General features: G+C 38.0%; 1 protein-coding gene across 4 annotated transcripts in view; it reads right to left on the bottom strand.

Moving 5' to 3' along the window:
* Positions 1 to 14,936, bottom strand: part of Ptpn4 (protein tyrosine phosphatase non-receptor type 4) — a 162,583-nt gene that overhangs the window by 121,103 nt on the left and 26,544 nt on the right. The window lies entirely within an intron of this gene.

Below are 14,936 nucleotides of genomic sequence, written 5' to 3'. Positions count from 1 at the left end.
ATTGCAAAATTTATAGGTGTGTGCCACCATGCCTGTCTCTCTGCTGCTAATTTTTGTTGTTGTTGTTGTTGTTGTTTTTCAAGGTAGGGTCTCTCTAGCACAGGCTGACCTGGAATTTACTATGTCGTCTCAAGGTGGCCTTGAACTCGGGCAATCCTCCTACCTCTGCCTCCTAAATGCTGGGATTACAGGCATGTGCCACCACATCTGGCATCTCTGCTGCTACATTTTTAACATGAGAGAGGAAAAACTGCCTACAAAAGAACAACTGGGCTGGAAAGATGATTTTGCAGTTAAGATACTTGTCTGCAAAGCCAAAGGATCCAAGTTTAATTCCCCAGGACCCATGTAAGACAGATGCACAAGGTAGCGATTGCGTCTGGGGTTCATTTGCAGTGGCTGGATGCTCTGGCATGCCCATTCATTTTCTCTCTCTCTCTCCCCCTCAATCAAATAAATAAATAAAAATATTTTTAAATGCTCTTAAAAGAACAAAAATTATACCACTATCAATGCTACCTATTAAAAGACAATGAAGCTATAGTTTCAAAGTTCTGAAAGAAAATTATTTGAAACACGGAGCTTATATAGCCAGAAAGTTAGCATTTTTGCTGGAGAAAAGAAACAAAAACATTTTCAGACACGCCATGATTCAAAGTTTAAAATGCATAATACTTCTACCTTAAAGTAATTTAGATAGGGCTGGAGAGATGGCTTAGCCATTAAGCATTTGCCTGTGAAGCCTAAGGACCCCAGTTCACAGCTCGATTCCTCAATACCCACGTAAGCCAGATGCACAAGGTGGTGTGTGTATCTGGAGTTCATTTGCAGTGGCTGAAGGCCCTGGTGCATCCGTTCTCTCTCAAATAAATACATAAAAATTTTAAAACAGAAATTAAGATAAAAGAAACTAAACAAAGGCTGGAGAGATGACAGCTCAGTCAGTAAAGTGCTTGCCTCACAAGCATGAGGATCCAGTTCAATCCCAAATATGCATGGAAAACTGCTGTCATGGTGGTGCATACTAGTAATTCCAACACTGGAGAGGTGAAGACAGTAGGATCCCTGGAACTCACTGGCTAGCCAGTCTAGCCTAAAGGGAAAGAGCTTCAAGCTAATGAGTGATCCTATCTTAAAAAAGGTAGTGTCCTCAAAGATGACTACTGAAGTTGTCCTCTGGCATACACACATTCACATGCACATGTACACACGAGTACCCACATATTATTTTAAAAAAGGACAAGTAAACAAGGAGAAACACAAGTGTTTATTTTCTGAATATGTGTAAAGGTCAACTAGCAAATCATACGAATAAGTAAATAAAACAGTAATAAAAAGTAACAGAATTTCATATCTGTGGTATTCATTAACAGGCATTAATCTCTCACAGGCTATTTGGGTCAATAGATTAGAACTGAAAAAAAGTCAACATTACATTAACTATAAAATTCATTGAAAATTATTTTAAAATTTTTTATTTATTTATGAGAGAGAGAGAGAACAGGTGCAACATGGCCTCCAGACACCGCAAACGAACTCCAGACGCATGCACCAGCTTGTGCATCTAGCTTGCATGGGTCCTGGGGAATCAAACCTGAGTCCTCTGGCTTTATAGGCAAGAGCCTTAACCTCCAACCCATTCCTCCAGGCCTGAAAATCACTGTATTATGTTGACAAGGAGGGGCTAGTCAAATAAGATTCAACAATTAAAAGAGAAGCCACTGGCAGAGCAGAAGTAATAGGTCAATAGCTCATATCCAAGCGCCTCCTCAAACCACCACAGGCAGGTAAGAAGCATATGAGAAAAAAATATCTCGGAGACAATCAGTAGGAGGAGGAGTAATTATACTAATAACCAGATAAAGTAGATTTCAGATCAAAGAAAATTGGGGGAAGCAAGAGGAATAGTACACCAATCCACAAATAAACACAGAAATTCTCAGTATGAAAGTACCAACCAACATAACTGAAATATATGAATCAAAATTGTACAATTGAAATAAAAACAGACAAATCCAAAATGGAGAACTCAATATTCCTTTCTCAGCAAGTTGTAGAACTAAATAAAGAAATTAGCAAGAATATAGGAGACCAGGATAGTAACAACAATCAATAGCATCTAATGAACATTTATAAAACAGTTTATCAATGATAAGAGACTGCATTTTATTCTTTTCTAAAACCTTCTTAACATTTATCAAAAAAGACCATATCCTGGGACACAAACTAAACATATTCCAGGAACTGAATGATGCCAAGTATGTCTCCTGGGAACAGAATTAAACTAGAATTTAACAGAAAGGTAACAGGAAAACCTCCAAACACAGAAACATTAAATAAATAATATGCTTCTAAGTAACATATGGTAAAAAAGAGAAAATCTCATGAAAAACCAAAACAATTCAGAGAATTAAGTATATTTTACTACAACATAGATAAATTTGTGGGACACACTAAAGCAACACTAATAAATTTATAACACCACACGCATACAAAAGAAAATAGAACATGCCCCAAATCAATAATCTAACCTTCTTCCTCAAGGACATGGGCAAAGAAAAGCCAAATAAAACTATAGCAAACAGAAGGAAGAAATAATGAAGAAAAAGCAGGTTGGGGGGCTTAGTTGCCTGTGAAGCCTAAGAACCCCGGTTTCAGGCTCGATTCCCCAGGACCCACGTTAGCCAGATGCACAAGGGGGCGCATGCATCTGGAGTTCATTTGCAGTGGCCAGAGGCCCTGGCACACCCATCCTCTCTCTTGCTCTCTGCCTCTTTCTCTCTCTCTCTCTGCCGCTCTCAAATAAATAAAAAATAAACAAACAAATTTTTTTAAAAAAAAATCAGGTTGGTGTGATAGGTCAGTGGTTAAGGTGCTTGCTTGCAAAGCCTAGGGACCCAGGTTCAATTCTCCAGTTCCCAAGAAAACCAGATGCACAAGGTGGCATACATGTCTGGAGTTTGGTTTCAGTGGTTGGAGGTCCTAGCGAGTCCATTCTCTCTACTTCCCTCCCTCTCTCTCTCTCTCTCTTTCTCTCAAATAAATAAAATAAAATAAAGAAAAGTCAAACTAAAGACCTCTATACTTCCCTCCAAAAAAAAAAAAGAAAGAAAAGAAAAGCAAGGAAATCAAAACTTAATCCTTTGGGGGAAAAAAAAATCAATGTACATAATAAATCTCTACCAAGGGGAAAGGGTAAGGAATAGTAACATTAGGAATGAAACAGAGGACAGCCCACAGCCCCCGCAGACATCAAAATCATACAAGACAGCTTACACACAGATGCAATAACTTGACACATATTAATTCCTCAAAAGGCATAAAATACCAGAATTTAATAAGATAATTCAAATATCCCTGCAGCTATTTTAAATTTTTCATTCATAATCTTAAAGCCCCAATAAGATATTTAGTCTCTAATGGCTTTAGTAAAGAATTCTATCAACTATTTTAAGAATTAACACTGCTTCTGCATACATAATCTCTCTCTGAAAGCATGAGAAGAGGCAATACTTCTCAACTCACTTTATAAATTCAGTATTCTATTTGAAAAACCCAAAAGCACTAAAAAAAAAAAAAAAAAACTACAAACAAAATTCCTCATGCAGTGAACACAAAAATCTGTAACTAACACATGTAAGAAAGAAGAGCTCATCACTACATAAAGTGGTCATATGGCCACGTAGGGATTTCTCAGATGCAGGAAGGCTTGGTCAGTCATTCAGCAACTGAGCAATACATCAACCACATTAACAGGGTAAGGAGGAAAAATTACACAACCTTTTCAATCAATGCAAAAAGCATCTGACAAAATCTACCATCCATTTGTGACAAAAAAAAAAATTCTCAAACACTACAAATAAAGATCTTCTTCATGATGATGAAGGGTATCCACCAAAAAAAAAAAAAACAAAAAAAACTCTACAACTACTATCCTAAATAATGGTAAGATGTTTCCCCACTAATATCAAAAACAAAGATGTATGCCTGCTTTCACCACTTAACACAGTGCTGGAAGTCTTAACCAGACAAGTCAGTGTAAAAAGGGAAGGCGCAGGTGGGAAGGCATACGGGAAGAAACAAAATTGGCTCTGTTTGCAAATTACATGATGTCTACGAAGAATATGTGGAGTTAAACTTAAAATACAATCCCATTTGCAAGTGCTTAACAGAAAATTTAAAAATGGAGCAGGGCGTGGTAGTGCGCGCCTTTAATCCCAGCACTCGGGAGGCAGAGGTAGGAGGATCACCATGGGATTGAGGCCACCCTGAGACTACAGAGTGAAATCTAGGTGAGCCTGAGCTACAGAGACCCTACCTCAAAAACAAACAAACATAAAATAAATAAAAAGTGTAAGTTTAACAAAATGGAATTTCTAGGCTAAAAACCACAAATGAGGGCTGGAGAGATGGCTTAGCGGTTAAGTATTTGCATGTGAAGCCTAAGGACCCCAGTTCTCGGCTCGATTCCCCAGGACCCACATTAGCTAGATGCACAAGGGGCGCACGCGTCTGGAGTTTGTTCACAGTGGCTGGAGGTCCTGGCGCGTTCATTCTCTCTCTTCCTCTCTGCCTCTTTTTCGGTCACTCTCAAATAAATAAACAAATAAAAATACAAATAAACCCACAAATGATAAGAAATAAAAGACAGACTCAAGTTCACTAATTTTATCCTAAAATTTGTACGTAAAAGAACTTAGAACAGTAAGAACAATTTTGAAAATAGGAAAGTACTGTAGGGAAAAACTACGCCTCTTCCTTAAGAACAAAGCAGGCGTCCCAGTCTTCGAGTTTATGATTTACTAGATAGCTACAGTAACCAGGATGTTTGTGAGGTAACAGCAGAAAAGATACACTTCAAGGTTAAACCAAAACTCAAGTCAACTGACTTTTAACAAAAGTACAAACACAGATCAAGAAAGATGGTATTTTCATCAAGTAGTGGTAGAAGAGTTGGACATACAAAAATTAAAAACCTTAACCTAAACCACTGCTTATTTTGTATTAAAAAGTATTCAATGAATCAGATTAAAATGTAAAATGTAAAATTTTCAAAAGAAAACATATGAGAAGAAAAGCTTTAGGACCTAAGCTTGGCTCTTAGATGTGATACCAAAAGTATGACTTATAAAAGAATATTGGTATATTGACTGCTTTATCAAAACTTAAATTTGCTGTGCAAGGCTGGGTGTGGTGGTGCACACTTTTAATCCCAGAATTCAGGAGGCAGATGTAGGAGGATCGCCATGAGTTCAAGGCCACCCTGAGACTACATAGTGAATTCTAGGTCAGTCTGAGCTAGCGTGAGACCTTACCTTGAAAAACAAAACAAACAAAATTGCTGTGCAAGACAATAAGAAAATGCAATTTACAAACTATAAAAAAAAGTTCAGGGGCTGAAGAGATAGCTAAGCAGTTAAGTGCTTTCTTGTGAAGCCTAAGGACCCCAGTTTGAGGCTCGATTCCCCAGTACCCACCTAAGCCAGGGGCACAAGGCAGCACATGCATCTGGAGTTCGTTTGCAGTGGCTGGAGGCCCTGGTGCGCCCATTCTCATTCTCATTCTCTCTCAGTCTCTCTCTCTCATTCTGTCACTCTCAAATAAATTTAAAAAGTTTGTAAATAAAATAAAATGTTCAAAACCACTTGTCTTAAAAGGGAATGTAACAAACTCTCAGAAGTTGAAAAACAATCAAATAATCTAATTAAAATATGGGCAAAAGACATGAAAATTTCAACATTTTAGGATATTCAGATGACAATTAAGTACATGAAAGATCTGTAACAGCATTAGAGAGGATGAACTATAACTGTTACCTATCACTTGCTTGTGATAGTTCAGTTCCCCAGTCAATATCAATATAAAACCAGAAGCACAAAGTGGAGCACATTAACTTACTCTCCGTTGGAGAATCTGCTTCTCTTTTCAGATAGATCCTAAGGAGAGAGCCACCCCATCATACCTCACAAGGGCCCTGACTGAAACTAAGGAAAATTGGCGAAACAAGCAAGGGTGCTGTTTTCCTGATGAACTGGATACCAACACAAGGGGGAAGGAGACCAACACAGAGAAAAATCAACGCCTACCAAATCAGAGAGCCAGAGCCCCAGAGGCTCCCAACACCTCATCACTGAAACAGACCAAAAATGAACCCAACATGGCTCAGGGAAATTTTGCGGAAGAGGGGGCGGAAAGAATGTCAGAGCCACATGTTGGGTCATGATATACAGAGACATTTATCATACCAATAACTGTGGGCTAACCCCACAATGCACAACCCATATACCTCAACAAGGAGGGGCCAATGGGGAGGGGGTAGGTCATGGGTGAGCCTAATAATGGCACCAAACTGCTGTACTTGCAGAACAGAAAACTAGTAAAAAAAAAAAAAATTTATATATATATATATATATACACACACACACACACACACACACACACACACACACACACACACACATACATAAAAGAAAAAAAAGTTGTTTCTAAATAAATTAAATAAAAAGTTTAAAAAAAATGTGGAGCACATGTCTGGAATTTGTTTGTAGTGGCAAGAGGCCATAGTGCACCCATTCTCATTCTCTCTCTGTCTTTGTCTCTCCCTCTCTCTCAAATAGTATTAGAAAAAGGAAGGGAAGGGAAAGGAAAAGGGAAAGGAAAAGTAGTGACATTTCGGCAAAGGTGCAAAAAAAGCCAGATCTCACTGGCAAATACCTTGAAACACATAAGTTGATCTCATCCGATCTATGAGGTTTGAACTCATAGATTCAACCAACTGTGATCCAAAATATTCAAGGAAAAAAAATTTTGTACTAAACATGTTAGATGTTTTCTTATCATTATGTCCTACATATTATGCTATCAAACATATTTTCACATATATATTGTGCTAGGTATAAATGTTTAGAAAAGATTTAATAGTATATAAGAGAATATATACTCAGGCTTTAAAAAAATATTATAACATCTTTATAAAGGACTTGGACCCCAGATTTTAGTATCCTATGTAGACCTAGAATTACCAATGGATACTATAGGATCCAACATAGGCAATTCAAGTATCTTATGATAAATAAGAGAAAATATTAAGAATAATAACTGTATCCTCTTGAAATTAAATAAAAACAAAATAAAAGGCTTTAAAGCAATTTAGAAGAATGAAGTAACTATTTGCCATTCCATTAAAGTATAATCTCTCTCCCAAGAAAGTTTCAATGATGACTCATTATTTTTATTTTTTTTTCCTCCTAGGTACCTTAAGAGGCCCTTAGTTTAATTACTGATGGTCAAAGAATATATCTGTATTCTAAAAACTAGAACATTAGGCCAAATCTAAAAAATTTTCTGAATTCTATGATCAATCATAATAAAAGCATATGATCAACTTCTGATTAAGTTTTATGCAGACCAGAAAATTAGCCCTTAAGACAACCCACTTATTTACTTCTGGTTTCTTCTTCCTCTTGTTTTGTTTCTTAGGCCAATATTTCGGGATTATAAACTCTACTACATTCAGGTCTATTACACTGCCCTGCTAATAGCCAATCTTGAAACTAAAACATTGTCAACATACTTCTAAGAAATCTTAATTGAATTTATCATTAAAAAATGTTCTACTACCTAATTTGTTAGTATTTGACTTGATAATTTCTCATCAAAATATTTTCAAATACCAAAAAAGCAAAAGTCATTGTAATAATCATTCTTGTTAGTTACTTTTCTTGTTTCACTTAAGGAAGCAAAAACAGAAAAGTGCTATGACAGAAATTAGAAGCAGTAGCTTGAGATCTACTACTATCATTTCTGTAGACAGAGAAAGGAGTATTAAGAGACTAGTTTACAGTTATGTGAAGCTGGAAATAACAATCAAATATTCCTAATAAACTTATTTGTCAAAATAACTAATTGTGCACTTATGACTTTTTATTGTGAAGTTAAGATTTAATCGTATTCATTAATGTATTTAACTTTCACTTGACATTTGATTATACTTATCATCCTTAATTTTATACAAAAACAAACAAAAATCTTTAAACTGGGTGTGGGGCGCACGCCTTTAATCCCAGCACACGGGAGGCAGAGATAGGAGGATTGCCATGAGTTCAAGGCTACTCTGAGACTACATAGTGACTACCAGGTCAGCCTGGGCTACCTCGAAACAAACAAAAATTAATGGCTTAGCAGTTAAGCATTTGCCTGTGAAGCCTAAGGATCCTGGTTTGAAGCTCAATTTCCCAGTACCCACATAAGCCAGATGCACAAGGTGGCGCATGCATATGGAGTTTGTTTGCAGTGGCTGGAGGTCCATTCTCTCTCTCTCTCTCTCTCTCTTCCTCTTTCTCACTCTATTTGTCTGTCATTCTCAAGTAAATAAATAAAAATAAACAACTTTTTTTTTAAAGTTAGTGATTGGGCTGGAGAGATGGCTTAGCAGTTAAGGCATTTGCCTACAAAGCCTAAGAACCCAGGTTTGATTCTCCAGGTCCTATGTAAGCCAGATACACAAGGTGGTGCATGAATCTGGAGTTCGTTTGCAGGAGTTAGAGGCCTGGCATACCCATTCTCTCTCTCTCTCTCTAATAAATAAAAATAAAAACTTTTTTTAAAAAAGTTAATGATCAACATAATCATTATGCTATGATAGTCCTTCTATCACCAATTCAGATAATCTTTGTTTCAAAGTACCCAAAAAGAAAGGAGAAACTAGTTATTCAGAGCTTAGGATAGAAGGAGGTCAGGAGACTGAGGCCACTGGACAGTAGGCTCATGCCTCCTGCTGTCAGGCAGAGCCTGGAAAATGCACAATGTGGCTACTCAGGCAAAGGTGTGACAACATATATTTACCCTAGTGAATGCTTCTTTTTTAAAAACATTTTTAATATTTATTTATTTTTATTTATTTATTTGACAGAGAAAGATGGAGAAAGAAAGAATGGGCATGACAGGGCCTCCAACCACTGCAAATGAACTCCAGACTCATGTGCCCCCTTGTGCATCTGGCTAACATGGGTCCTGGGGAATTGAACCTGGGGCCTTTGGCTTTGCAGGCAAATGCCTTCTTTTAAAAAATGCTTCTTTTAAAAAAGAATTTCTCAAAGGGGAAAGTGTGGGGGGATACTATGGGATATTTTTTTTAATTTTTTTTTGTTCATTTTTATTTATTTATTTGAGAGTGACAGAGAGAGAAATAGGCAGAGAGAGAGAGAGAGAGAGAATGGGCACGCCAGGGCTTCCAGCCACTGCAAACGAACTCCAGACACGTGCGCCCCCTTGTGCATCTGGCTAACGTGGGACCTGGGGAACCGAGCCTTGAACCAGGGTCCTTAGGCTTCACAGGCAAGCGCTTAACCGCTAAGCCATCTCTCCAGCCCAGGGATATTTTTTTATAATCATGGAAAATGCTAATAAAAATTTTAAAAAAAAAGAATTTCTTAGCTGGGCGTGGTGGCACACCCTTTAATCCCAGCAGAGGTAGGAGGATCACTGTGAGTTCAAGGCCACCCTGAGATTACACAGAGAATCCAGGTCAGCCTGGGCTAGAGTGAGACCCTACCTTGAAAAACCAAAAAAATTAAAAAATTAAAATCTTGCTCTGAATAAGTGAAATCAAAGTTTCAATTTCAATCTGACTGAATTTGAAAATACCCAAAAGAAAAATGTGAAATCTTCTTTAATACTCTCCAGATTATAATTTTTTTTTTGGTTTTTCGAGGTAGGGTCTCACTCTAGCCCAGGCTGACCTGGAATACACTATGGAGTCTCAGGGTGGCCTCGAACTCATGGCAATCCTCCTACCTCTGCCTCCCCAGTGCTGGGATTAAAGGTGTGTGCCACCACGCCCGGCCCAGATTATAATTTTAACATCTCCTGGGTTTTACAAAGCTTATTTCTGGATCGGAGGAGCCATACAATACATCCAGTAAAACATTTACAACTATCAACAGTATCTTTTCACTGTTCTCATCCTTCTAGTCAACATTCTTCTCAATCTAACATTTTTATTTTCCATAATCATAGATCACAACCTTCTATTACTATCACCATAATTCACACTGGAGAAAAGCACTGAAAAGAACATACATTTGTATAAATAAAGTAACATAAAATTAATAAAAATTAAGTAGGAAGTAAATTTCTTGACTATTAAAGTACCAGCTTCTAGAAAAAGACTAACATTTTTTCAGGTTAATTTACATAACTGTTACTTACTCTGCTTATACTACTTATTAGTCTACATGAAATGCTCCTCCAATTAAGAAAGCACTGAATTCCATTCAGGTAAGTAAGTAATATGAAAAAAATTCTTACCACTTGAAAGTAATTAAACTACCTTTTGTTGAATTCCAATCTTAATTTCCAATATTCAAATACAAAAATCATTAACTAGTTGTTTGCTTATTTATAAGAGAAGGAGCACACCAGGGCCTCTAGCCACTGCAAACAAACTCCAGATGAATGTGCCACTTTGTACATCTGGCTTCATGTGGGTACTGGGGAACTAAACCAAGGTTGTTAGACTTTGGAGGCAAGCACCTAAACCACTGAGCCATCTCTTCAGGCCTTAACCATCTTTTAAATTCAACTTTCAAGTTTGGTATGAAGAAGGAAAAGATGGGAGAAGCACTTTCAAAAAGATAAAATAAGGACCCTAAAAATTCAGTCCATAAAATTAAAAGGATCACTGGCAACTTGTCAATATCAACACTTTAAAACTCTAGAAATTACAAAAGAAAACAAAACAGGCTTCAACACCCTGAAGAGCTTTGAATTCAAATAAATAGAAATGAACTTTGTAGCATTTTAATGACTTGTACATATCCCTTTAGTCCCAACAATGTGGTGGCTTTGACAATCAAATAACTAGTAATTATGATAGCTGGATGAAAAAGTATAATCATTGAGTTCCATTTCTGGAAAACTGTCATTATTTGACCATTTTAACAGACACCTGAAAATTCCTACCTACACACCTAAAAACTTACTGCCAACAATAAAAACCTCTTTTATCCAGAATGCTTTTCAAAGTCTCAATACAGCCAGAAGTAACAGTAACTGTTGTGATTAAAAAGAAGATGGCTAAAACAAACAAACAAAAGGTAGAGGGGGCTGGAAAGATGGCAGAGTGGTTAAGGTGATTGCCTGCAAAGCCAAAGGACCCAGGCTCAATTACCCAGTACCCACATAAAGCCAGATGCACAAAGTGGTGCATGCACCTGGAATTCTTGTGCAGTGGCTGAAACCCTGGTGTGCCCATTCATCTCACCTCACCTCTCTCTCTCTCTGCTTACAAATGAATAATTAAAAAAAAAAGTCGGGCTGGAGAGATGGCATAGTGGTTAAGCGCTTGCCTGTGAAGCCTAAGGACCCCGGTTCGAGGCTCGGTTCCCCAGGTCCCACGTTAGCCAGATGCACAAGGGGGCGCACGTGTCTGGAGTTCGTTTGCAGAGGCTGGAAGCCCTGGCTGCCCATTCTCTCTCTCTCCCTCTATCTGTCTTTCTCTCTGTGTCTGTCGCTCTCAAATAAATAAATAAATAAATAAAATTTAAAAAAAAAAGTCAGGCTTGGTCAGGCGCGCGCACACACACACACACACTCTCTCTCAAATAAAAATATAAAAAAGAAAATGACTTTTAAAAGCCAGGCTTTAAAAAAAAGAAGTGGAGGGAATTGGAGAATGTGAAGTATCTATAAAAGGCTGAAAAGTTCTAACATATTCCTGGGAACTTAGGAAGCCATGAACAACTGTGTGCAGACCAAGAAGGGCTGAAACACCCAAATCTCTCACCTCCTACTGAACTTGAGCTCTTCAAAACCAGGAAGTGAAAGCAGGGTTGTAAAATGGGCAATGAAACTCCCTTAGCACAGATTGGAAAACTTATCCTTTAAAGATGTTTAAGGAGATCTCTGTCTAATCATTGGCTAACACCTAATTTAATTATGCAAAGATGACAGTGAGCACACATGACAAATATATAGACTATAAAATCAGTTCAAGATGGTCTCTAAAGAGGAGAGGTAATCAAAACTAAAGATGTTATGAATAAGTCATACGGAAACCTACTTTGTTAGATAATGAGTATATATGATATTTAAAAAGTGAGTATCTGAGCAGGAGTACCCTGTAGGGGTAGATATTGTTACATTCTGAAGCTATAGGTTGTTATAGAAAAATCCCAGTACCAGCCATAAGGTATTTCCCAGTGAGTTCTTGGTCAAGTAAGCCTCTGGTGCCCCCAAAATATACAGTCTATTGACATGGCTCTTGGTTGCCCACCAGAACTAGATAGGAAAACCCTATTGCTAATGACACCACATGTTTCAGTTGCAGGATACAGAAATCAAGCTAGAAATGAGCTGGAAGCTTCCTCTCTGCTGATTAGCCATCTGTCAGTGCTGGCAAAGTGCTATACAAGCTGCTTGAGAAGTCATCAACAATCTTAGCCAGCAGTGGACCTTGTAAGCTATACAATTTGCCAAAAAGGCAAGATGCGCCCACTAGTACAATAGTGGCCTGTGTGTTATGGAGTTAATCAACTGTTCTCGGATTGGATTTTAGGCCTGCTCCATGGAAAGAAATTCATGCCTGATACTGAAAAGCTAATCAAGTCTATGGCTGGAAAGTCTTAAGCCCTAGCCAAGAAGCTACTACTTGCTGTTTTTGGTTAAGTAGCTATCATATTATGCCCACCAAATTACCCTCTAAATATTTACTTTTAAGTCCAAAGTATGCTTTGGTATGCTGTCTTCCAGACATAAAGTAGCCAGTACATTCATGACCTCAGCAGCTGTTATTACCTGCAAAAGAACTACAAAATATTGTACCCACCAACAGGGTGTCATGGATAATGACTGAGGGCATTAAAAAAAATGCATCAAAATAAAATAGAGACTAGCCGAGTGTAGTGGTGCACGAATTTAATCCCAGCATGCGGGAGGCAGAGGTAGGAGGATCACCATGAGTTCAAGGCCACCCTGAGACTACATAGTGACATCCAGGTCAGCCTGACCTAGAATGAGACCCTACCTAGAAAAAGAAAGAAGAGAGATGGTGGGCTGGAGAGATGGCTTAGCGGTTAAGTGCTTGCCTGTGAAGCCTAAGGACCCCGGTTCGAGGCTCGGTTCCCCAGGTCCCACGTTAGCCAGATGCACAAGGGGGCGCACGCGTCTGGAGTTCGTTTGCAGAGGCTGGAAGCCCTGGCGCGCCCATTCTCTCTCTCTCCCTCTATCTGTCTTTCTCTCTGTGTCTGTCTCTCTCAAATAAATAAATAAATAATTAAAAAAAAAAAGAAGAAGAGAGATGGCTTAGTGGTTAATATACTTGCCTACAAAGCCAAAGGACCCAGGTTAGATTCCCCAGGACCCACTTAAGCCAGATGCACAAGGTGGTGCATGCATTTGAAGTTTGTTTGCAGTGGCTGGAGGCCCTGGTGCACCCTTTCTTTCTTTCTTCCCCCCCCCACACACACACAAATAAATAAATAAATAAATAAATAAATAAATAAAGTTTTTAAAAAATAGAGACTAATTAGAAAGAAAAAAGGGTTCAGTGAAAGGGGTGAGGAAAGGGGACCAAGAAGGATGGTGGGAGAAGATTATGGTTAGGGTACACTGTATGTATTATGGAAATATCAATAAATTTATTTTTTAAAAGGTCCCTAAACAAATGGAAACAACAACAAAAGGAGCAGCAATAAAAGACCCATCAAGGAAGGAATCTTATTTACAGAAATGCTAACAAGTAGTATGTTAAAAGTACAGAATCTAATGCACAAAAAAAGAAACTGCCAAATGGCAAACACAAAAAGCATGAAAATAAGATGCAGACATGGAGCGAATACAAAGGCAAACAGAACATAAATTAAAAGCTAGAAATTAGCCAGGCATGGTGGCACGCGCCTTTAATCCCAGCACTTGGGAGGCAGAAGTAGGAGGATCGCTGAGAGTTCGAGGGCACCCTGAGACTACATAGTGAATTCCAGGTCCGCCTGAGCCAGAGTGAGAAAACAAAAAAGCCTCAAAAAACAACAAACAAACAAAAAGCTAGAAATTGCTTTTTAAACACAAAGTTTAATATACTAAAGGTAAGAGACAATTTTAATAAAATTCAACAAAAGGGCTAAAAAGTATTTTTATGTAAACAGCAGAATTGGTTGACCTGAAGATAAGTTAACAGACAATATTAGGCTCAGGACAGAAGGAATAATGAATGAAGAAACATAAGCCCAGCTTGAGACCTAAGAGAAACCATCAAGAGCCCCAACATAATCATTGTAGAAGAACCAGAAAAACAAGGAACAGAAAAGGGGGCAGTTGGGTATTTGAAGTAATAATAGAATATAGTTCCCAAGTTTGGTTTGAAAAAAATTATTTTGCTTATTTATTTATGAACGAGAGAGAAAGAGAGATAGTGATAAGACAATGGGCAGACCAGGGCCTCTAGGCACTGCAAATGAATTTCAGACAAATGCACATGAATTTCAGACACATGCACCACCTTGTGCATCTGGCTTTATGTGGGTACTGGGGAACTGAACCTGGGTCCTCTTGCTTTGCCTGTGAGCACATTAACTGCTAAGCCATCCCTCCAGTCCCATAGAAAAATTAAACTACAAACCTAGGCAGTTAAATGAACTCCAACTAGGATAAACACAAAAGACATTCTCCTACATACACTGTAGCACAGGCACATCAGAATTGAATTGTTGAATTTGTTTTCCACTTCTCTGTATGTTCTTTTTCAGTTTGACAGTTCTAGGCCTGCCTTAATTACTGTCACTTTGTAGCAAATTTTGAAATCAAAACTGTGAGTCTTCTAAATTCTAAAAACATCATTGATGATTGTTATGGTTATTCTAGATCTCTTGCACTTCAATGTAGCTTTTTCAACAGCTTTAAGTTTTCTCCCAAAAGAAAAATGCAACTATAGTTTATTTGTA

Source organism: Jaculus jaculus, chromosome 5 (assembly GCF_020740685.1).
Source record: "Jaculus jaculus isolate mJacJac1 chromosome 5, mJacJac1.mat.Y.cur, whole genome shotgun sequence".
Taxonomy (NCBI): domain Eukaryota; kingdom Metazoa; phylum Chordata; class Mammalia; order Rodentia; family Dipodidae; genus Jaculus; species Jaculus jaculus.
The sequence above is the reverse complement of the archived record's forward strand: the minus strand, read 5'-3'. Positions and strand labels throughout refer to the sequence as shown.